Genomic DNA, 26,890 nt, shown 5'->3' with positions numbered 1-26,890 from the left:
GAGAGGTGTTAATTCCCAGCATTGATGATTCTACTTTGCCAATTGCATTGAGGAAGGGTGTTAGGAGATGTACAGATCATCCAATTGGGAATTATGTTACGTATGAAGGGTTATCACCATCTTACAGAGCATTTGCTACTTCTCTTGATGATACTCAGGTTCCCAACACAATACAAGAGGCATTAAAAATTTCAGAATGGAAGAAGGCAGTACAAGATGAGATTGATGCACTTGAGAAGAATGGGACGTGGACTATCACAGATTTGCCGGTTGGGAAGAGGCCTGTGGGGTGCAAGTGGATTTTCACCATAAAATACAAAGCAGATGGATCAGTCGAAAGATTCAAGGCTCGTTTGGTAGCTAGAGGGTTTACACAATCCTATGGGATAGACTATCAGGAAACTTTTGCTCCTGTTGCAAAACTGAACACTATCAGGATCCTTCTCTCATTGGCTGTCAATCAAGATTGGTGCTTGCAACAACTGGACATAAAAAATGTGTTTCTAAATGGGGACCTAGAAGAGAAAGTCTACATGGAAATACCACCTGGTTTCGAAGAAAGTATGGCAAAGAATCAGGTTTGCAAACTCCAAAAATCCTTGTACGGCCTTAAACAATCTCCTCGAGCCTGGTTTGATAGATTCACAAAAGCAGTCCTGAAGCTGGGCTACAAACAAGGTCAGGCTGATCATACTCTATTTGTCAAGAAGTCTCATGCCGGGAAATTGGCCATATTGATAGTCTATGTCGATGATATTATTCTATCTGGGAATGATATGGGGGAGTTACAGAATTTGAAGAAGTATTTGTCAGAAGAGTTTGAAGTTAAAGACCTTGGAAATTTGAAATATTTCCTTGGTATGGAAGTGGCTAGATCAAGGAAGGGAATCGTAGTCTCTCAAAGAAAATACATACTCGATCTTCTTAAGGAGACCGGTATGCTTGGATGCAAACCAATTGATACTCCTAAGGATAGTCAGAAGAAACTTGGTATCGAGAAAGAAAGTACACCGGTAGACAGGGGGAGATATCAGCGGCTTGTCGGGCGCTTGATTTATCTCTCACACACTCGGCCAGATATTGGCTTTGCAGTGAGTGCTGTAAGTCAATTCATGCACAGCCCCACTGAGGAACACATGGAAGCAGTCTACAGGATTCTTAGATATTTAAAAATGACACCAGGGAAAGGCCTATTCTTCAGAAAGATAGAGAACCGTGACACTGAAGTATACTCAGATGCGGATTGGGCAGGAAACATCATTGACAGGCGGTCCACTTCCGGATATTGTTCTTTTGTCTGGGGAAATCTTGTTACCTGGAGGAGTAAGAAGCAATCAGTTGTAGCCAGAAGTAGTGCAGAAGCTGACTACAGAGCTCTTGCACAGGGAATCTGTGAAGGGATTTGGATAAAAAGGGTTCTTAGTGAACTGGGACAAACGAGTTCATCTCCAATTCTGATGATGTGTGATAATCAGGCAGCTATAAGCATAGCAAAGAACCCCGTGCATCATGACAGGACCAAGCATGTTGAGATTGACAGACACTTTATCACAGAGAATGTGACTAGTGAGACGGTCAAATTGAACTATGTTCTTACCAAGCACCAAACCGCAGACATCCTCACCAAAGCTTTACCTAGGCCTAACTTCGAAGACTTAACTTGCAAGCTGGGATTATATGATATATATTCTCCAGCTTGAGGGGGAGTGTTGAAATAATGCCAAAGTTAGGACTTTAATTTAGGAATAAAAAAGGAGAGATCATTTAGGATATTTCCTTATGATTTAGTTTCCTAATTTTAGGAGAGAATTAAGCTAGATTGATTTTTTCTTATTTAGTCATTTGTGTATATATATGTGTATGGTGTGTACCGATTAAATATCAATAAAGGAGTTCAGAAATTCTTCAATAACTATTAAAAACTTTCATTTTCATACAATCATAATACATAATTCAACATAATTAACACCATAACACTTCTTACTATCATTAGCAAGCACCATAGCAAGATTTTTCAAACATGAAGAATAAGCAATTAAATAAATTAATTAATAATCAACTCATTAACTAATTATATACAGCAAATCATAAACATAACAATACACACAAACACTGACCCCAAGGCATTATTGCAACCTTGGCTCTAATACCACGTTGTCACGACCCAAATTTCGAGTAACCTAGAATTTGGCCCATGACCCTAGGTTGAAGGTTTGACCCTAAGGGTTCCTCCTAATCCAAACTGGCAGTCAACCAAAACATTCTGATTTTTTTTTTTTCTCTAAACATAAATCACACTAGAGCTCCCTCCAACTAACATTCCAATTTATCAATATATCAACCACTACTCAAGAACAACAAGAAAATTCAATAACAATAAGATCTCCAACTCAAGTCTAAATTGAAAGTCCATAGTATGAGCAAATCTAATCCAAAATAAGTCCATATACGATTATATAATTTAACAATCCACTAGAACATGTTTTCAAATAACCAAACACAACAAAATATGACAAGTCCTCTAAGTTGCTCCAAAATCCCCTTGGGCATCCTGAAGCCTTCCCTGTCCAATCTGTGGATCCTCAGGAGTCACATCTACATCTAAAAAAAATATAAGGAAAGGGTGATCATTCCACATTGCTCAATAGGGTGTCTTACACCCAAGGGGGTTAATTTAGGATTACTAAGGTTCAAGTGTACACAAAATAAACATTCCACCATAATTTAATCAACCCAAACATTTCAGTTTCTATAATTATAACAATTCAACAATTAATAAAATGCATGTGGATATGTAACACATAGTAATACAATGCACTGTCGTTCTCGGGCTTTCACTAAAGGATACGCATCCATACCCATTTGGAGTCTTCCCGGGATAAATTTTTGGGTCTTTTCACCTTAGAGATCTCACTACCTTCTTAATTTGTCTCTAACGGGCCTTTACTTTTCATCATCATTTTATTATTCTTTCTTTTTTCATTTCATGAAACCTTTCAACAATTTTTTTATTTTTCCTTCACACAACCATGATGCATATGGAATGCAATGAAATTACATATCATCATCCACAAATATCCAAGAAAATTCTCATTAACCCAAATATCAATAAAACACAATTTATATCATAATTTTATTTATTCCCAATAATTCCAATATTTTTTAATAACCAAACACAATCATTTTCCACAATTAAATTATAAAAAGCATCCCAATAAATTCTCAATAATTTCAATATCAATCAAACATAATTTCTACCATAATTTTATTTATTCTCAATAATACCAATAATTTTTAATAACCAAACACAATCATTTTTCATAATTAAATTACCAAAAACATCCCAATAAATTCTCAATAATCCCGATATCAATCAAACATAATTTCTACCATAATTTTATTTATTCTCAATAATCCCAATAATTTTTAATAACCAAACACAATCATTTTCCACAATTAAATTACTAAAAACATCCCAATAAATTCTCAATAATTCAAATATCAATCAAGCATAATTTCTACCATAATTTTATTTATTCTCAATAATCCCAATAATTTTTAATAACCAAACACAATCATTTTCCACAATTAAATTACCAAAAAATCTCAATAAATTCTCAATAATCCCAATATCAATCAAACATAATTTTTACCATAATTTTATTTATTCTCAATAATCCCAATAATTTTTAATAACCAAACATAATCATTTTCCACAATTAAATTATTTTCTTATCACAAAAATTCCAAAGAAAATTCCTAAATCACCCAATAAAATTTCTCAATTCACAAATACTACTGATTTAACTCCTAACAACAAAATCTATAATTTTTTTTCAAGAAAATGGCATTTAATTAAAGTTTTAGGGTTAAAACCCCCTACCACAGATCTAACAATGCAACCGTTGAAAACGAAATCCGATACCGTACAAATGTTCTTCATATTGAGTAAAGTGTTCCCTTGAAATCTCACACGAAATGGGCGTCGTTGGCTATCGAAATGGCCGGTTGAAAAGCAGTAGTGTTGTCCACTCCCAGTCATCGAGAATGCCTCCTTTTTTTGTTACTTTTTTTTTTCTTTCCCACTTTCTAATTCTTTTCTCTTCTTCACCCTTTTTTTTTTCTAATTAAGTAAATCACTAAATGTGGTGGCCAGCCTAACCCAAATATATTATATATATTTATTATATTATTAATTTAGTTTTTTTTTCTCTTCAATTCAATTATTTTTCTTTTCTTAATTCATTTGTTTCATTTTTTTTCTTTTTTTTTTTCAACTACACTTCACTAATAAATTCTCAAACACCAATAAAAATATTTTAATTTTCTTAAATTGATTATTAATTAATTTAATTTAATTTTTAATTAACTAGTTTAATTAAAGAAAATTAAAATATTTGTATTGGTGTTTGACAATTTATTAGTGAAGTGTAGTTAAAAAAAATGAAAAAAAAAATGAAAGAAAAAAAAATGAATTAAGAAAAGAAAAAGAATTGAATTGAAGAAAAAAAAAACTAAATTAATAATATAATAAATATATATAATATATTTGGGTTGGGTTGGCCACCACATTTAGTGGCTTACTCAATTAGAAATGAAAAAGGGTGAAAAAGATAAAAGAATTAGAAAGTGGGAAAGAAAAAAAAAAGTAGAAGAAATGGGAGGCGTTCTTTGTGACTGGGAGTAGACAACACCGTTGTTTTTCGGTCTCTGTTTTTCAGTCTACCATTTCAATGGCCAAACGACATTTGTTTCATGTGAAATTTTAAGGTAACACTCTACTTAACACGAAGAACATTTGTACAATATCGGATTCCATTTTCAACGAATGGACCATTAGATTTGTGGTAAGGAGTTTTAATCCTAAAACTTTAATTAAATGTCTTTTTCTTGAAAAAAAAATTATAGATTTTTTTATTAGGAGTTTTTTTTTTTTTTTTTTTTATAAATGAGCACAAATATAATGAAGGGTGAAAAGACACAAAGCATACAGGAAGTATACATAGTAGCCTAAAAACAAAAAACACATGAACAAAAAACCTCACCCACCCTTAAGGAACCGCAAGCCATTCCAAAAAACCTAAAAGCGAAGAGGACTCCTCTCCCATATACACCCTAGCCCAACTCCACAAATTACATACAAAAGAATTTTTCAATTTCTGTATAGTTAAAAAGCCCCCCCTAAAAGCTAATCTATTTCTTTCCTTCCACACCGTCCAAAAAATACACAACGGGATGGAGTTCCAAATCTTTTTCCTCTTTTTCCCCACAAAGGGGCCCCTCCAACTAAGTAACACCTCTTTGACTGTCTTTGGGAACACCCAATGAGCCCTAAACAAGGCAAGGACGATCTCCCAGAGGACCCTGACCACTATACAATGTAAAAGAATATGATTTACATTTTCGTCTTCACAACCACACAAAAAGCATCGATTAGGAAGGTGTCAACCCCGTCTTTGGAGCCTATCCAAAGTTAGGATCTTCTCCCACGTAGCCTCCCAAGCAAAAAAAGCAACTTTGGTTGGAACCTTATCCACCCAAATGCTCTTTTTCGGGAAGGTGATGGCACTAGGAGCTGCCAGCAGCTTATAAGCATCCCTAATCCGAAAAGAACCATGACTCCCTTCTTTCCATATCACTGAGTCCTCTTTTGAAGAAATCCTCAAGTCCCTCAGCATATGAAACAGCTCTCCTATAGCATCCAATTCCCAATCATTAGAATCTCTGGAGAGTCTAATGTTCCAACCTCCTTGACCAAGGCTTGAATCCCACACTTCATTGACCGTAGCGTTCCTATGGACCGCTAAGGCAAATAGCTGGGGAAAAGTTTGGGACAGTGCCTCATTACCACACCACTGATCAGTCCAGAAATTGACCTTGGTCCCCTCTCCCACCTTGAACCCTATGCTATCCCAACACCAGTTCGCCTTCTTCAAAATCTCCTTCCAAACCCCCATTCCAAACGATCCACGTGCTTCAATAGTTCGCCAACCAAAACCCTCATGACCATACTTCACCCCGATCACCTTCTTCCAAAGGATTTATTTTTCAAAGGCAAATCTCCAAATCCATTTGCCCAACAAGGCCTTGTTCAAGAGATCAATCTTCCGAATGCCTAGACCCCCCTTCTCCTTTTGAGTGCACACCACCTCCCAATTGATTAAATGGATTTTCCTTTCCAAGCTTCCCCCTCCCCAAAGAAAGTCCCTTTGTAATTTTTCAAGCCTTTTTGCTACTAGCTTGGGCATTCGAAAGAGAGACAATTGGTAAATAGGAATGCTGGCCAAAGTACTTTTAATGAGGGTAATTCTCCCGCCCTTTGACAAATATTGTCTTTTCCAAAGGGCTAACCTTCTTCTCATTCTTTCTTCCACCCCATCCCACATAGACGAGGCCTTATGGTTGGCTCCAAGAGGCAGCCCCAAATAGACAGTAGGAAGAAACCCCACTCTACACCCTAACTCCATTGCCAATTCGTCAATGTCTTCAACCTTCCCAACCGGAATTACTTCGCTTTTAGCTAGGTTTATTCTTAGACTAGAGGCTGCCTCAAACCAAGCCAAAATCCAACTTAGAGATTTGTGAATTGAGAAATTTTATTGGATGATTTAGGAAATTTCTTTTGAATTTTTGTGATAATGAGATAATTTAATTATGGAAAATGATTGTGTTTGGTTATTAAAAATTATTGGGATTATTGAGGATAAATAAAATTATGGTAGAAATTATGTTTGATTGATATTGGGATTATTGAGAATTTATTGGGATTTTTTGGTAATTTAATTGTGGAAAATGATTGTGTTTGGTTATTAAAAATTATTGGGATTATTGAGAATAAATAAAATTATGGTAGAAATTATGTTTGATTGATAATGGGATTATTGAGAATTTATTAGGATGTTTTTGATAATTTAATTGTGGAAAATGATTGTGTTTGGTTGTTAAAAATTATTGGAATTATTGGGAATAAATAAAAATTATGATATAAATTGTGTTTTATTGATATTTGGGTTAATGAGAATTTTCTTGGATATTCGTGGATAATGATATGTAATTTTATTGTATTCCATATGCATCATGGTTGTGTGAAGGAAAAATAAAAAAATTGTTGAAAGGTTGCATGAAATGAAAAAAAAATAATAATAAAATGATGATGAAAAGTAAAGGCCCATGAGAGGCAAATTAAGAAGGAAATGAGATCCCTAGGGTGAAAGACTCAAAAATTTACCCCGGGAAGACTTCGAATGGAGAGTGTATTTGAATATAGACGCGTATCCTTCGGTGAAAGCCTAAGAACGACAATGTATTGCATAATTGTCTATTACATATCCACATGCATTTTACTAATTATTGAAAATTGTTGAACTATTATAATTATGGAAACTGAAATGTTTAGGTTGATTAAATTATGGTGGAATGTTTATTTTGTGTACACTTGAACCTTGGTAATCACAAATTAACCCCCTTGGGTGTAAGGCACCCTACTGAGTAATGTGGAATGCTCACCCCTTATATTTTTTTTAGATGCAGATGTGACTCCTGAGAATCCAAAGATGGGATAGGAAGGGCTTCAAGATACCCTAGGGGATTTTGGAGCAACTTAGAGGACTTGTCATATTTTGTTGTGTTTGGTTATTTGAAAACATGTTCTAGTGGATTGTTAAATTATGTAATCGTATTATTTTGGATTAGATTTGCTCATACTGTAGACTTTCATTTTAGACTTGAGTTGTAGATCTTATTGTTATTGAATTTTCTTGTTGCTCTTGAGTAATGGTTGGTATATTGATAAATTGGAATGTTAGTTGGAGGGAGCTCTAGTGTGATTTATGTTTAAAGCAAAAAAATAAAAATTATAGCATTTTGGTTTACTGCCACCTTGGATTAGGAAGAACCTTTAGAGTCAAACCTTTGACCTATGGTCATGGGCCAAATTCTCGATCGCCTGGAATTTGGGTCATGACAAAGCACATTAAAATTGACTAACATTTTATCCAAAAAAATATTTATATAGAACAAATTTGCACAACCCTTTGTTTCAACTAAGAGGCATGCGACAAATCTCTTCACCGAAGGTGTTGCTAGGCCTATATCTAAGTTTACAACAAGAAAGCTAGGATTGGAAGACATCCTTGAACTAGCTCGAGGAGGATTGTTAAAATATTTGGATGCTCTTTATTGTGGCTCCTTAATTTTGCATATTAATTCCTAGTTGGCTATAAGAAACATGAAAGTTAGATTTAGATGTATTTCAGGTAGGTTAGAATTTAATGCCTTAAACTTATGGATTAGTGTAACGCCCATTAATATTGAAAAGTAAATGTTTCATCGAATTTAATTGTGTTTGATTATAGATTGATTAGTTTAAGGCTAATCCTAGCTTAAGACTAGTTATGATTAATTATCAATTATACTTTGTTTAGGGTTAATTGCAATTAATTAGCTTCTTAATATCATGGATTAAGGAACGAGGACTCTAGTTGCGATTAAGATAAATTGAATGGCTGAATTGAGATTTGGAAAATTATATTAGTGAAAATTGGGATACCAAGTTATAAATAGAAAAGCCTAGCTTCATGGCTACCCTAGACCTTGCCACCTCATGCTTTCTCTCTAACTCTATTTAAGGGGTTGTTGGGCCTCATTTTCAGCCCAAAAGAGCTGCTAAAGATAGCTGAAACTAGAGAGAAAATGAGGGAGATAAGGGGGAAAAAAAGAAGTTAAGAGTTTTCACAAAAGTTATGTTCCAAGTGGTCCTTTGGAGCACATAATCAACAATTTTTCTTCTAAAATCAATTTGAAGCAATTAAAGATTGGTTTTGATAAACTCAATTGAGTTGGTTCATTAGGTTCCATTCTTTTACATTATAAGCATGGTTAAAAGGAAGAAAATGCAAAGAAAAGGAAAGGAAATGATATTTCATGTTGAAATTTGGATAAGGTAGGTTATTTATATCGTTTGCTTGAAATTTTGATTTGATTCCATGAATTAGTAGGTATTTATTTTGAAGCTCTTGAAATAGAGATTTGATGTATTAAATTTATTCAAATTTTAGTTTCTGTTCTTTAGTTGTGGAGTTTGATTTTGGAATTCCATTCAGAGATGAAACGTATACACAAATAAGACTTGTTATCACATTCTTAGTATTCAGAATTCTTAAGTTTTTAGAGATAGGAAAAACATGCGGGATGTGCAATGGGGAATTAATTTTAACTTATTATTAAGCAAGTTATTTTGGTTAGTTTAACTGCATGTTAGAAACTAAAATATATGGTTAATCATTGAACGGTTGGGCCCTATTGTAAAATAGATTTATAAAGGGTAGAAATTCAAGTATAATTGGATGAAATCAATTACTTTTTGTGCATATTTTAAGTTCAGATTGACAAATGATCAGCCATATTTGAAAATATACTTATTAAGCACCTATTGGTATATGTGTGGTTGAGTGAGGGTGTCAATGCAAAACCAAGTTTTAGCATAAAATATGGGTTAATTTGTGAGAAATGTTAAGTGAGGTTAAGAACATGATTTAAACAATTTGGTTACCCACCTTCGTGTTTGACTCAAATATTATGTGGCATATAATCACCTTAAATTTTATGCATTTAATAGAGCTTAAAACTTCAAAATTGGAGTATCTAATGGTTTGAATTGCAAGGATGATTAAACTAATAATTTTTCATTATTATTGAAATGTTGTTGATTAACTATGTAGTAAAGAGAAGTGTATCCTTGTATCTCACTTTTATTAGCAGAAAAACATGTGGAACATGTTGAGTAAGATATTAGTATCACCAAGATTGACTCACATACATGGTTAAGGAACTAGAATGATTTAAGAAAATGATCACGGCCTTGTATGGTATTTATTGACATGGAAATAATGAAAAATACTTATATTGAATAACGAGAATTGAACGTGGATTGTCTTGTAAATATCATATAATGCTTGGTAATCTAATATGCTATTTATCATACTAAAACATGGTGAATTCTTGCATATAAACACATTCATACATATATTTTGTCATCTTAACGAAAAGGAGAAAACATGATATATATATATATATATAAAGTTGATGGATTAATAACTCAAAGATTGTTGTCTATGGTGCACTATCTTGAATTGATTGGCAAGTAAGATAATACTCCCAAGGTTGACATTTTGGTATTATTCTGACAATGATTCTTAGATGTTATGATATGTGGGGCCTTGGGTCCTGTTGAATATAATGTATGTATAGTATACTATCTTTCCTTGTTAATATAGGTCACATGTATGGTAGTTAGGACTCCTAGCCTTGTATATATATATCTCTCAATTGTAAGTAGAGATTACAATGAATGAATAAGGTTTTTCTCCTCTCTCTCTCTCTCTCAACATGGTATCAGAGCCAAAGGAGAAAACCTAATTTTTTTTTTCGGTTTAGTCGTGTACTCAATTCCGGCGAACCGTCCCGTGACCGTGTTTTCACTCCGGTCCCCTCACTCTCTTTCCGAACCACCCCGGACAACCTCATCGCCGTCGGATCTCCATCACGCCGGCAACCTTTTCCGGCGACATTTTCCGGCGACCTTTTTTCCGGGAAACGACCACATATTCCGAACCGCCGGAGGCTGATCTACACGCCAGTGGAAACCCCACCGGCAACCGGCATCTCACGCGCCCCCACGCGCCTCCCTTCTCCTCCGGCCTGTCACCCACGCGCCGGCGCGTGACGGCGCGTGGCCCATTTTCCGGCCACTTCCGACACCTCTCCAGGCTCGTCCGGCGCCGTCTTGGCCTTCTAGCCCTCCGGCAGTCCTCCCCGAGCCCTGCATCTCCATTTTTTCCCTGGTTTTGGCCTTCTTGCCATTCCGGCCACCTCCGACAGGGCTCCCCCTCCATCCCCGAGGCTTGGGTGCTGCTTCTCTTCCTCTCCAGGCACGTCACGACCTTTTTTCTCCATTGATTGCACCTCTCACAGCCGTGGTTTCACTGTTTTTCTCTCTCCGCCGAAATCTGAACCCATCTTAGGGCTCTCTTCGATCCAAATACGTGAATATGCCCACCAAAAATCAGATCTTTACGTCTGTTCTCTCTGGATCTCCTCTGATTACCTCAGAGAAATTGGTTGGCAGTGAGAATTATCTCTCCTGGTCTGCCTCTGTTGAACTTTGGTTTATGGGTCAAGGATATGAGGATCATTTGGTTACCCAGGAGGCAGATATCCCTGAGGTTGACCGCGTACAGTGGAGGAAGATAGATGCACAGTTGTGTAGTGTATTATGGCAATCGGTTGATCCCCGGATTCTTCTTCATCTTCAGGCCTATAAAACTTGTTTTAAATTTTGGACTCAGGCCAAAGGATTATATACGAATGATATCCAGCGTCTTTATAAGGTGGCTTCTGCTATTGTCCATCTCAGCCAACAGGACTTGGATCTATCTACTTATATTGGTCAGATTGCCTCTCTTAAGGAGCAGTTCTTGACTGTGATGCCTCTTACTCCTGATGTTGGGGCTCAACAAACACAGCTTGACAAGTTCTTCATGGTCCTTACTCTTATTGGCCTCCGTCCGGATCTTGAGCCTATTCGTGATCAGATTCTTGGTAGTTCATCAGTTCCGTCCTTGGATGATGTGTTTGCTCGCCTCCTCCGTATCTCGTCCACTCAGACTTTGTCATCTGATAGCGCTTCAGATTCTTCTATGTTAGTTTCTCAAACTACCTCTCGAGGAGGACGCAGTGGTACCCGAGGTAGAGGCCAACGTCCTCATTGCACCTATTGCAATAAACTTGGCCACACTCGCGATCGTTGCTATCAGTTACATGGAAGACCTCCTCGCACTGCCCATATGGCCCAGTCCTCTGATTCTCCGCTGTCTCAGCCTCCGAGCTCCTCCGCATCTCAGACATCTCAGGCTTCTATTGCCTCTGTTGCCCAGCCTGGTAATGCCTCTGCCTGCCTTACCCACACATCTTCTCTTGGACCCTGGATTCTAGATTCTGGAGCATCTGATCACCTATCTGGTAATAAGGATCTTTTCTCCTCTATTACTACTACCTCTGATTTACCTACTGTTACCTTAGCTAATGGTTCTCAAACTGTGGCTAAAGGTATTGGTTTGGCCCTTCCTCTGCCTTCTCTACCTCTCACTTCTGTCCTTTATACTCCTGAATGTCCTTTTAATCTTATTTCCATCAGCAAAATCACTCGTACTCTTAATTGCTCTATTACCTTTTCTGATAAATTTGTGACCTTGCAGGACCGGAGTACGGGGAAGACGATTGGCATAGGACGTGAGTCTCAAGGCCTCTATCACCTCACCTCAGATTCATCTCCTGCAGTTTGCATTTCCACTGATGCTCCTCTCCTCATTCACAATCGTCTAGGCCACCCTAGTCTCTCCAAGTTCCAGAAGATGGTTCCTCGTTTTTCAACTTTGTCGTCGCTTCCGTGTGAGTCATGTCAGCTTGGGAAACATACTCGTGTCTCGTTCCCAAAGCGTTTGAATAATCGGGCAAAGTCTCCTTTTGAGCTTGTCCACACTGATGTTTGGGGTCCTTGTCGGACTGCGTCTACTTTAGGATTTCAGTATTTTGTCACTTTCATTGATGACTATTCTCGATGTACTTGGTTATTTTTAATGAAGAATCGAGCTGAGTTATTCTCTATTTTCCAGAAATTTTATACTGAAATCCAAACCCAGTTCAATATTTCTATTCGTGTGTTACGCAGTGACAATGCCAGGGAATATTTTTCAGCCCAATTTACTTCGTTTATGTCTCATCATGGGATTCTTCATCAGTCTTCTTGTGCTCATACTCCTCAACAAAATGGGGTAGCTGAACGCAAGAATCGACATCTTGTTGAGACAGCTCGTACTCTCCTCCTCCATAGTCATGTTCCTTTTCGCTTTTGGGGGGACGCTGTTCTTACCGCTTGTTATTTGATTAATCGTATGCCCTCCTCTGTCTTACACGATCAGATTCCTCACTCCCTTCTTTTCCCTGACCAACCACTTTATTTCCTTCCTCCTCGTGTCTTTGGTTGTACTTGCTTTGTTCATATTCTCACTCCTGGACAGGACAAGCTTTCCGCCAAAGCCATGAAGTGCCTCTTCTTGGGATATTCCAAACTTCAGAAGGGTTATCGTTGTTATTCCCTTGAGACTCATCGGTACTTTATCTCCGCTGATGTCACCTTCTTTGAGGACTCACCATTCTTTTCCACCACTTCTGAGTCTCTTCCTGTTTCTGAAGTCTTGCCCATTCCCATTGTCTCCCCACCTGATGTTATGCCCCCTCGACCACTTCAGGTTTATCATCGTCGCCCTCGTGTCGTTGCTCCTCTCCCTTTTCCTGAGGCACCTGCTGACTCACTTCCTATCCCTTCGGCTTCACCTGCCCCGGCTCTGCCTTCTCCTAATGACTTACCTATTGCTGTTCGGAAAGGTACTCGCTCTACTCGTAATCCTCATCCTATTTACAATTTTTTGAGTTATCATCGATTATCTTCACCCTATTCTGCTTTTGTTTCTGCTATATCCTCTGTTTCTCTTCCAAAGAGCACCCATGAAGCTCTTTCCCATCCAGGCTGGCGACAGGCAATGGTGGATGAAATGGCTGCTCTGCACTCTAATGGCACTTGGGATCTTGTTGTTTTACCCTCTGGTAAATCTACAGTTGGTTGTCGTTGGGTCTATGCAGTTAAGGTTGGTCCTGATGGTCAGGTTGATCGCCTTAAGGCCCGTTTAGTTGCTAAAGGCTATACTCAAGTTTATGGTTCTGATTATGGTGACACATTCTCTCCTGTTGCCAAGATTGCTTCTGTCCGCTTGCTTCTCTCCATGGCTGCTATGTGTTCTTGGCCTCTTTATCAGTTGGATATTAAAAATGCCTTCCTTCATGGTGATCTTGCCGAGGAAGTTTATATGGAGCAACCTCCTGGTTTTGTTGCTCAGGGGGAGTCTGGTTTAGTGTGCAGGTTACGCCGTTCTCTATATGGCTTGAAACAATCTCCTCGAGCATGGTTTAGCCGTTTTAGTTCTGTTGTTCAAGAGTTTGGCATGCTTCGCAGTACAGCAGACCATTCAGTTTTTTATCATCATAACTCCTTGGGGCAGTGTATTTATCTGGTTGTTTATGTGGACGACATCGTCATTACAGGCAGTGATCAGGATGGTATTCAAAAACTAAAGCAACATCTTTTTACCCACTTTCAGACCAAAGACTTGGGGAAACTCAAGTATTTCTTGGGAATTGAGATAGCTCAATCTAGTTCTGGTGTGGTCCTTTCCCAAAGGAAGTATGCTTTAGACATCCTGGAAGAAACCGGTATGTTAGACTGCAAACCGGTAGACACACCTATGGATCCGAATGTCAAACTTGCACCAGGACAGGGGGAGCCTTTAGGAGACCCCGGGAGATATCGACGGCTCGTAGGTAAATTGAACTATCTCACCATTACTCGTCCAGACATTTCTTTTCCTGTGAGTGTTGTTAGTCAATTCCTACAGTCACCATGTGATAGCCATTGGGATGCCGTAATCCGTATCCTTCGATATATCAAAAGTACACCAGGCCAAGGTGTATTGTACGAGAACAGAGGTCATACTCAAGTTGTTGGTTACACAGATGCAGATTGGGCTGGCTCACCCACAGATAGACGTTCCACTTCAGGGTACTGTGTTTTTATTGGAGGTAATCTAATATCTTGGAAGAGTAAGAAACAAGATGTAGTGGCCAGATCTAGCGCTGAAGCCGAGTATCGAGCTATGGCTTTGGCAACATGTGAACTCATATGGTTGAGACATCTTCTTCAGGAGTTGAGATTTGGAAAGGATGAACAGATGAAACTCATCTGTGATAACCAGGCCGCATTACATATTGCATCCAATCCAGTCTTTCATGAAAGGACCAAGCATATTGAAGTTGACTGTCATTTCATTAGAGAGAAGATCGCATCAGGATGTGTTGCTACAAGTTTTGTCAATTCAAATGATCAACTAGCAGACATCTTCACTAAATCTCTCAGAGGTCCTAGGATTAAATATATTTGTAACAAGCTTGGTGCATATGACGTATATGCTCCAGCTTGAGGGGGAGTGTTGAATATAATGTATGTATAGTATACTATCTTTCCTTGTTAATATAGGTCACATGTATGGTAGTTAGGACTCCTAGCCTTGTATATATATATCTCTCAATTGTAAGTAGAGATTACAATGAATGAATAAGGTTTTTCTCCTCTCTCTCTCTCTCTCAACAGGTCCTTAGGTGAAAATCCCTAAATCCTTGAGGAAAATACTTTGATGCAGGTGTATGAGGTTGGTCATGCCCCTAGATTGTAGTCTCTAAAGGCAGAGCTGGGTTTGCCCTTGGATTGTAAGTCCCAAAAGACAATGTATAAGATTTATCCTTAGGTTAGAGTCCTAAAAACATCACACATTAATATGGGAGTTGTTATCTCTTATATGTGGCCTTCTATTAGGTTCACATTAGCATTGGTCACACACAGACGCTTATAGCCTAAGACATGGAACAATATCCTTTAATTGGGAGTTTGAAAAGACAAGGATATCTTTACATAGGATTCTACAAGTTCTCAACCAATTAAGGGAGGTAACAAGCATGAAGCATGTTATGCATGAACATTGTTAATGTGATTATCTCATGATGGTAATGGAGCATGATAAGCATGGACATGCTGACTTGCATCTTTGATTATTGCATGATGATATTTGTTGATTATTGCACTTAAAACCTATTGAGCTGTGAGCTTATTCCCCTATAATGCAATGTTTTGTAGGTATAACTAGGAAGAAGAAGTTGACACATAAGAAACTCACATACGTGTTGTTTGATGTAATGTCCATTCTATGATTTAACCCTAGATATTTGTATGAATTGGAATATATATATATATATATATATATATATATATATATATATATATATATATATATAAAAATTGGGTTACCCACTATAGAGACCTACTTGGGAACTTTATTTTGATGAGCATGTGTGTTGAATTTATTTTGCATTAGCATTGAAAATTTATGATATTATCATTATAATGGGCATGCTAGAGATGTATGTTAAAGTTCCAGTGGACATGTGAGTTAAAAGGTTCCAAACCAATTAATCATTATTTTATGTTTGGTTCATTCATATTAAAAGCTATCACAAGATCTAAAAGTTTTAAAAAATTATGGACATTTAATAGCTTATGAGTTTACAGTCCATCTCCAATTTCAAAACCATGAGTTAGATCCTTGTCATTTTGTGTTAATTCATGAATTTGAAAGTTAGGGTGTGACATTCTTGGAAAGCACTCAAACACGGTGATTGATTGTGTCCCCTCAAGACGTTGAGTTGTTCACTAAAGAGTACATGGGAGCTGCATCACAGAAGTGAAGAGCGTCGTGAAACTAAAGACAAGTGTAGGTGCTAGTCAGTGTAAGATCTTAGGAAAAGGTAGAGTTTGGTGCTGGTAAAACTATGTACTCGTTCTTTCATAATTAGTTCATTTGTCCTATGGTGGATTGACTCGTTGTTTTTATATCTACAAACTTTTGAGAGACTTTATAGGAGGTTCTACATTTATAGTATGTCTCTTGTGGGATTTACTGTTTTTTGTCTTATTAATTGAATATATTCAATCAAGAAACAAATAAAATTTAAACATTTGATATTTGGGCTGCCCCTAGTGAAGCAAGATCTAAACTTTCAACAATGAATTTATATGCCATCTAATCTTTTTTCCTCCAAATTTTGTTTATTTGTCTCATCATTTTCTTATTGTTTTTCTGTTTGATCAACTAAGGCACCATAGATGTGTTGGAAGGAATCTGTTATACAATGATGTGTTGGAAGGAATCTGTTATACAATGATGTGTTGGAAGGAATCTGTTATACGACTCAAAAGCAACTAGAAGTAATCAACTTTGCTATAGTACCCATAAAATGCAAAAACATGGTACGAAGAAACAATAAACATTTTATTAAGAGAGATACTAGTTCAACCCACCTGCATATATCACATAGCATTTTTAGCCTCCTTCTCCAGCTGAGTATCCTTTTCTGCCCACTTCCATGGATCACATAATGTAATGAACCCATTTCCATGTATTCAGTGATCATTGATAAATGAGGAGGTTTCATGCAAGCACCCAGGAACAAGATAACTACAACAAAAAGTCTCAATTCTTCATGAAAAATTTAAGTAATTCCCACAAAGGAGAGCCTGTAAAGTTATTTCTCATAAAAACGGAAAAATAATTGAAAAATAAAAAGAAAGAAAGGAAAGGGAGAAAGAGTCTTATTCAAATAGAAAACCCAGGGTTTGATGTATGGGACATCACATAGAACAATACCCATAAAATAGACACAAGTCATGTAACAAATATTAAAAACAAAAATTAAAAGGTGTAAATTAATCAAACCAAGTTTAGGAGATTACCATTTGGATGCCGTAGATGGCTGTACCACAAAGAAAAACAAAAGGGAAAAATCCATCAAAATAAAAACAAAAAAAGATGAGAATCTAAGGCAATCAATGGATAAGGATAACGTATTAGGAAAGATATTTCATTGCAGAAGTCTTCAATATTTTCAATGGTTAAATCTTGTCCTAGAAAAACTTTGATTGCAACATTTGTCCCATTCCAAATGCCACGAAAAACTTCCCCAAAATATCCTAGAAACAAAAAATATAAGCATTAAAAACCTAAGGCAAAAGTTCATTAATATTACTTTGTTTATATTTACCTTATCAAAGCTAAAATTAGATAATATTACAAACATATCCCATAATAAAGCTAGTACAGTGATATATATATATATATATATTGCAACAAATAGGAACTCCAAAATCATCAATCCACAACATAATTTTAATTCGTTAACATTATGTCAGGTAGGAGTCTACAGTTCACCATAGGAAAACTAGTTTGCCAAAGTGGAACTGCAAATCATGATCCTAGATTGAGAGGGAATCAACATATTTCCAATGGTACATACATATATACCACCTCTTTATGGATACAGCATAGGAAAAAAACATAGTACTGCCCACAACACTTCACTTCATAAAAATAGTAGGGTCATGAAAATGCAGCATAAGTAATGCCCAAAGTCATGCTTATATGTTCAACATTGTTTGAAACCAACAGATAGTGTTTAGGTTCAGAAACTTAAAAAATTAGGATTCTGAACACTAAATCTGAATAGAAAAAACGAGACTAGATCTATAAAACGATACAGATGAAGCAATAAAGAAATCTGTGAATTGCATTATAAATGGCATTCGAAGGCTTAGAGGGCATAAAAATTTTGACATTGCTTTGCATACTTTCTAAGTACAGCAGTAAGGATCACATCTCATGAAGTTTTATAAAAAAATTGAAAGAACAAAAATCAAATGAGAAGTTTTAACATCCTTGAGATGCAATTTCTAGGAATAACTGTGAAGGGTCCCACCCTTAATTAAGTAATTTTATATATAAAACTATTCACAATTTTGAATGACTGTAGCATGATACTGTTCTGTGTCGCAGCTTTAAGTGATTAAGTTACTTGTATATTGAGCCCATCAGTTTATAAACATAAGGTTGAGATATGGATTCTTTTGGGAGTGGGTTTTTCATTATTAGGGTACTTTGCCTGGAACTTTATGCAAGCTTTATAGTGTCTTTCTTCCAAAGACTAAAGGAAATTCTGCAGTTTTATTGCAGATTTGAGTTCTCTGACAAATCTTGAGCAACACTTTCTACCTGGAAAAGATTCTTGAACTCCATGACCATGTTGCTTGTACTATTCTCATATTGTTTCTTGATATAATTCTGCTAGTCCAACCATGAGATCACTACTAAGTAACCTTTTCTCATCTTGTAGCCCTAAACCCATCTTCCCAGATCATGATTTCTAGACATTGAAATCTAGAACAACTGCCACGAATTAAAATGATGGTGCATATAACATGTAACAGTAACAGAAAGTACCAAGACAAAACCTTAGTCCCAATCTATTATACACTTGTATCTCCACCCTGATTTCTAGCTATCCACATTTATGAAATTACTGCAGTCTCAAAACTTACAAACTTCAGAGCCTCAAGTCTGCAACATGTACACTAACAAGATATTACTATTTCTCCTAATTTATTTAAGCAATTATTCTAGGGTTGCAACAGCACAAAGGATTATAGTTTAAGAAAATACTATTGGGGACGTATAGCCTTTGGGAAATATTTACTTTTGACCATCACCCAGAGAGATAATTAATGAAACAGAAACTTTGAGCAATTTCTTGTAAGTGATCATGCCACACATTGTATTTGCTTGATATTTTCTTCTAATAGATTTCTAGTACTCATTAGTTTTAGCAATAGACTTACAAAAGCAAAGAAAGCTAAGAAATAATCCATTTCTTTCCTCATACTTTCAACAAAATTTTCATATTTTTTTAATTTGCTTCTTAAAATCAGGAGAAATGTTCAAACCTGTGACTTTGGTCAATTTAACCCTCATCATGATTTACAACTCTTTTCTTCAATATCCACAACATTGATCTATAACCAATTCACAAGGCAAATATGAAATTCTTAAAGACTATTGACAAGTTGATATGCATGTGATAACCTTGATAAACTATCAACCATGAATCTTACCAATCCCAACTCGAGTTCCAACAGTTTATTCAGAGAAATCAATATTCCATTCTTCAAAAGGTTCCAAAGACTTGTTGAGGATCTTAGACAAATCAAGCACCTTATTGCATCTTGAGATCATATCATCATCATCTCCTACCAAATATGACGGTCCACATCACCGAAAAGCCCGACCTCCATGAGGAGATGAAGGCAAGGACATGGCCTTCTCAGAACTATATTGCATCCTTTGGAGAATATAAGCTGTAGCTTTTTCACCAGATATTTCATCATGATCATCTGAATGCAATCATGACACCTGAAGAAATGTTGAAGCTGATAAACAAACGCAAACACAACCAGAGGGAAGTCCATGAAATGAATCTATTTTGTGATTTTCGCAGAGCAGTTGTCAGGAGATCTCAGTAACAAATGGAATCATATTGTTTTCTAGATTGATATGACCATAAGCAATCAATCTCAAAGTACTATTGAAAAAAAAATTGCCTGAAAAAAAATTTAAAAATGGATAAAATTGCACCATTCAAGAAGTAACCCTACAACTTTAAGCAAAACTTTTATCCCTTTGTCAGTTTCCAATAACTACAAATAACAACAGATGCAATCAGTAATAAAATTCAATTTTTATAGTAAAATCATGCCCATATACTTGATGAAAGAAGGACGAAGAACAAACAAAGCATGCTTGTCACTGCAAAAGGTTTTACACCAAAACCATTGATCAGAAAAACCAAATACAATTACAAATAGAAAACAGATCAATGCACAACAAATATCAGGCAATTTCTGAAGAGAGCATAGCCCATTTTTGAAGAGCAACCTACTAGAGGCAGAGGTATATAGAATTATGTCATGCAGTACAAGTTGTGACTTCAATATGATAGCATTTTTTATAAGAAACAATTTGTCAAAGAAAATAGCAACATGCTTAGAGATGTAAGCCAAGACTTTCAGAAAGAGACAATTTTACAAATAGCAGGCTACTTGTATTAGGTGTGCTTTATCTATCCTTTATTGACGTCCAATTTCCTCCAAAACAAGTGGAACTATAAAGGATTGCCACAAGGAAAGATCTCCCACATAATTTCAAATCCAAAGGGTCCATAAATGAGTGTCATGTGCCACATGGGTGGTGGTTAAATTGCATGGAATAGGTGATAATGCCACATGGGTGGTGATTCAATTGCATGGAATAGGTGATAATGCCACACGGGCCCACAATCAAAACCTCTCCTCCATACCTCAAAATGGGGATGATGGCAGCAAATCCCAAACTCTTCTTTGTACTAGGGATGGTGGCACTTTTAGTGGATGTGTCAGCTCCTTGAGTGCTTATAGTTGTGCTTATGGCAGATGCCAAGGGAGGGTCCAATCACTCTAACCTCAGGGTGGAGAGTCAATCTCTTTACATAAGCGCCCTAAGTTCAAAATGGTCAAACCCTCTAAGGTTGATATGCAAGAAGCGTCACTTGAATCCAAGGGCTGAGGGGAGTCAATCCCAATTCATTCTATATATCTTTCTATTATGAAGTTGAATGTAAGTATTACTCTATTTCAAAGAAGGAATCTGTGCAATTTTATAGGTGACTATATATAACAGAAAAGGAAAAAACTTAACTTCCAAAAATATTTGTCCTAAAATCAAAGAATCAGAAGCACATGGAAAAAATAGAAAAAAAATAAGTAATTTCCTAATTTGAAAGTCAGGTAACAATCAACCTTTGACTTTCCCATTCTATACCGATTCTTAATTGATCTATCAACACCTCCTTCAAGTTAGTGAATAGATATTATATATTCCCAGCTTACTCATAATCATCTAAATTGTTTAACATGGAAGTCCTTTAGTCAAAATATCTTTCAATTGTCCTTTTATTGAAATATAGGAAGTGCAAATCAAGCCACTATCCAACTTCTCTTTAATGGAGCATCTATCAACTTCCACATACTTTGTACAATTATGTTAGATAGGACTATGTGCAATATTAATAGCTAATTTGTTGTCACAATGCAAGTTCATTGTCCCTTCCCATTTAACTTTAAGATTATCAAGAACAATCCTCAACCAAAAAAACTCACATATTCCCCATGTTATGGCCTTAAACTCTACTTTTACACTTGATCTTGCCATAGGTCTTTGCTTCTTAATTATCTTAGAAACCAAGTTTTCTCCTAACAATGTACAATATCCCAATGTTGAATTTCAATCTACACCTAAACCCACCCAATTTGCATTAGTGTATGCTTTAAAACTCAACTTCATACATCTTTTAAAAAGAATACCCTTTTTCAAAAGTGAATTTTAAGTATCGAAGAATTTTGTGGACTACAAAATGACTTTCTTTTCATGAACGCATAAACTAACTTATGACACTCATGACATAGGTTCTATACAATCTAGTATGGGATAAGTAAATCAACTTTCCAACTAACCTTTGATATATACCTTGGTCTACCACTGACTCCTCCCTAACAAACCACTCTTTGAATAAGCCAATTCTATGCCCAAAAAATATTTCAATTTTCTAAGATCTTTTATTTCAAACTCTACAACTAGGTGTTTTTTAAGTCATTTTATTTCCTACAAATCATCTCCAGTAATGATTATGCCATCCACACAAACAATTAGGATAGTAACCTTGCTTGAAGTCGAGTGTTTCAAGAGAGTATAATTTCCTTGACTTTGTCGATACTTCATCTCTACCATGGTCTTAGTAAATCTACCAAACCATGCTCTAAAAGACTAACTAAGTCCATTAGTCTTTTTTAGCCTATACATAGGGTTGATATTGTAATTTTCATTAAATCCTAGTGGAGCTTCCATATAGATTTCCTCCTCCAAATCCTCATGTAAAAAACAAGGAAGTAAATTCTGGAAATTTTGGCTAAATTTCACTGTTTTGGTGGGGCTGAACAGGAAATTTGGAGTGGAAAGTCACTTGAATTGAGTTTCTACAATTTTTGGGATTTTCCATTTGATATTTTCCCAATTTATACCGAAATTCGATCAAAATATCCCAAAATTCAGCCGATATATTGTCCCACATACCAAACGCCCCACAAAAGAAAAGGAATGTGGGCGGTTAGGCTTCAACTCAAGCCCTTCAAGCTGAAAATAGTGGCCCCTTGCCACTAAGGTAATGTTGCCCTTATTAATAATTAGGCATATATTTTATATATATATATATATATATATATATATCGATTTTGTGTCCATATAAAAAATGAAATATTAAAATAAAACTTTAACAAATTAATTAATTAATTACAATTATCTTATTTTCAAATTCCATTGAACAAATCGTTGAAAATATAAAATCATCATGATAATCCTTTGTATACTAATTAAAATACAAGAGAAATATAAACTTGTAAATAATATATATAGAAGAAGAGAGATAGAAGGAATAAAAGGTATGAAATTCTTTTCCTTTATTTTCAACCTGTATAGAGACCCACATATATATACAAAAATTTCTAGCACCAAAATATGGAACTTTCCTAACCTAATTATATCATATCCCTTTGATTACAAGATTGCCTAATTCTCTCATCAATTACAAAATCATGGCTTTCCTAATTTCATTCTTGCATACTCCTCCTCAAGCTGGTGAATAAATGTTTTTTGTTCTCAACTTCAATACACTTACTTGAAATATTGTATTACTTAAACATTTTGTGAGTATATCTACAAATTGGCGGTTAGTAGATGCATAAGGAGTACAGATTAATTCACCATATAGTTTCTTCTTAATAAAACGTTTGTTTATCTCTATGTGTTCTGTTTGATTATGTTGTATTGGATTATGTGCAATCCTAATTACAAATATGTTGTCGCAGCAAAGTCTCATTAGGTCATCCCATTTAATCTTCAAACCTTCCAAAATGATCTTCAACCATAGTAATTTACAGATTCCTTGGACCATTGCACAAAATTCTGCTTCTACACTGGACTTCGCCATCAAACTCTATTTCCTACTTCTCCATGTCACTAGATTCCCACCAAGAAAGGTACAATACCCAGTGGTTGATCTTTTGTCAACCACAAATCCAGTATAATCTGCATTTGTGTATGCTTCAAGTACTAGTCCCGAGTTTTGTTTAAATATGATATCCTTTCCTAGAGACACCTTAAGGTATTATAGTACTCGGTTAGCAGTTTGCAGATGAACCTTTTTTGGATTGTGCATGAACTAGCTAATCATACTCATAGCATATGCTATATCCGGTCTTATGTGAGAGAGAGAAATAAATCTTCCTACTAGATGTTGATACATCTACCTATTTACCACAACATCTTCCTAATAGAAATACTCATATCTATTTTTGCAAACATGATATGGTAACGAGGAGGGTGAAAAAAAATGAAAGAAGTGTCAATTGGACAACAACATAAATTCTCTGTTTTTACTTTGATACTAACTTGATAAATTGTTGAATAAATATTTTCGTATATCTCAAGGGTATTTATAAAAGGTATATAAAGCTATTTTAGGATAGTCAAATATACAAAATAATAGACAACTACATAAAATAATATACAGTTGTATAAATCATAACTATACACCGTAGCTACAAATCATAGTCGTACACAACTATAAATCACATTTGTACATAGCTGTAAATTACAGATAATCACAACTACACACAACTATAAATCACAGTTATATATGCCAACTGATAATATCTACATGGAAAGGAATGGCTTGTTACAAATAGTATCAGAGTCAATCTTCAATCCCAGCAAAGGTCTTTGTTTATTTAACCTAACAAAGGGTGTTTGTCTATTTATCCTCACAATCCTATGAGACACAACAAGAATATAGTGTCTATATAGGGGTTAATTGTGATACAACACATTGAATAGGGAAAAAAGTTCGCAACGCTATATATATATGAGCTTCTCTTAAGCATATTAAAGTGTGTTAAAATTAATAGGGCCCACTAGGCCAACAGCAAATCATATCTATACGATTGAGAGTAAGTTGTTACAAATGGTATTAAAATTGATCCCTAACCCCAATGTGGGTCTCTATTTGTGTGCCTTGCAAAGGGTATTTATCTATTTGATTTTGTAATCTTATAGGATACAATGAAGACGTTGTATCTGTAATGGGTGGGGGGTTAAATTTTGATATCTTACATCAGATACAAGAAAAAGTTGTTAGCACTATAAATGTAAGGGCTAAGTTTCGTTTTAAAACTATGAGAATCCGTTGGGGCATAGCATGTAATATTTACATGGAACAAGGGGTGGGTTCACTTAACGCTTAAAGAATTCAATTTTTTAATTCTCTTCTATCTTCTTTTTATACTACCAATTTGCTTGATTTTATATTTCAATAAATTTAAAATAAAGTTAAAAATCAGAAACTAACCCCCCGCGAAAGTCTTCTCCTAACATAGGGAAGGCAAAAACTTACACGGTAGCACCTCATCTTTCCAAACCACTTTAGCTGCCATTGTACCCATGGAATTGGGTCTTCTGGAATTGGGAACCCCAATTCCATGTTCACAGTCTAGTTGGTTTATATACCTATGGTATTCTCAATTTAACTGCAAATCCACATATATAGCAAAATAACTGAATTCTAAGGCATGATTGGAAACCAAAATCAATTCCAATTCCACGGCACCAAACACAGCCGTAATAGTCAAACAAGTTATCAGACAGATCTCCATTCGATTGGCAACAAAACTAAGGAAATACAAATCGAACACCTTCCGAGGAATTCCAATATCAGGCATTATATCATTCAGATTTCAAGAAATTAAAATTTCACCTGAGCGAAATCATTGTATTAGAATCCATTGAATGGAGGCTCCGGTTTCCCTCTGATTCAAAACAAAAGAAAAAAAAATGCGCAAAACTAATGCTCAAATAAGGAACCATGAAATTTAATGGATAATTACCAGATGATCTTTGCATTTGAATATCTCCTTTGAGCATTTAAATCACGACATTTGAATCTGAGTTCAATGTAAATGTTGATAGTTTTCCAGCTTGAGGGAAAAACGAGAATTATATAGTCATGCAAATTCCGGAATTGGTACGTTGATTAGGTATTTAGAAACGATAATGATGCGATCCAACTGCGACATCTGGATGCACGGAGCCCCTTGAAACACCCATCACCCATAAATAATTACTTTTTCAAAATTAAGACTATTTTGATTGTGTCTTGATTTTCTCTTTAAAAATAATTATGCTTATCAAATTTTTATATCCACCGATGATAAAAATGATAAATTTAAATAAAAACAATAAAAGGCGGTTGACACTACAACAGGGTTCAACTCAACCAATTCGATCGAGTTAATCCAAGCTCAACCCAAGAATAAATCCTTTATTTAATGCAATAATTTATCATAATAAACTATATAATTTTAATAGATAATAAGTCAGATTATCTATCTTTTTATGTAAGATGATTTGTTCTAAGTATAAATTAAATTTTTAAAAGTTAAATATTAATGGTTAGAAGGGTTTCGTGTCAATAACATTTACTCAACCCAAATATAATTGTAAACCCTAAAATTTGTTATAGGACTAAATTATAATTTAAGTTCTCTTTTATGAGAGTTTTTTTTTTATTTCATTTACTTGTTTGTTTTTTATTGTTTTTTTTTAAAAAAAATAATGATAGATGTTATTAATGAGAAGAAATAGAAACATCAGAGGCTAAGATAGCTCCAAATAGAGGTGGAGCATCCCGCCAAAAACTTGGACTAGCAAAAGAGCTTGTTGCTTTTGCAAGAGCATCAGCAGCAGCATTAGCTTGCCTTTTCACATGACATAGAGTAAAATTTTGATCTAAAAATAGAGATCTACAGTCTTGAATAAGCATGCCAAATTCAGACCTATCAAGAGCTTTAGAGTAAAATGAATCATAAACACCTTTAGCATCCAATTCTACTATAACATTTGAAACACGCAGCTCCAATAGCCATCTTGCAGCTTCACGTAACCCCAAAGCTTCAGCCTCCTTAGGAGAACTCACACCATTAACAACCTTAGAGTAGCAACCAACAACAGAGCCGAATTCATTTCGTAGAATCACACCCAGCCCGATGGTTTGATGTTTTGAGAAAATCGCTGCATCCACATTACATTTCAACATTCCCGGGGAAGGTTTACTCCATTTGACTTGAGTGTTGGCATTTCCATTAGAAAGCTTTTGATCAGAACCCAATCTTGCATCTAACCAATCTTTTAAGAACGATAAGCTA

The 26,890-nt window shown here is 35.6% G+C and overlaps 1 long non-coding RNA gene across 1 annotated transcript; it reads right to left on the bottom strand.

The window, feature by feature from the left end:
- Positions 1–2,390: 2,390 nt before the first annotated feature.
- Positions 2,391–25,841, bottom strand: LOC132254441 (uncharacterized). The gene is made up of 3 exons (XR_009466720.1): positions 25,444–25,841; positions 17,021–19,958; positions 2,391–2,601 (listed from the first exon to the last, which is right to left on the bottom strand). It is a non-coding gene; the product is annotated as an uncharacterized LOC132254441 (long non-coding RNA).
- Between the last annotated feature and the right edge of the window lie 1,049 nt (positions 25,842–26,890).

Source organism: Vitis vinifera, chromosome 10, assembly GCF_030704535.1.
Source record: "Vitis vinifera cultivar Pinot Noir 40024 chromosome 10, ASM3070453v1".
NCBI lineage: Eukaryota > Viridiplantae > Streptophyta > Magnoliopsida > Vitales > Vitaceae > Vitis > Vitis vinifera.
The sequence above is the reverse complement of the archived record's forward strand: the minus strand, read 5'-3'. Positions and strand labels throughout refer to the sequence as shown.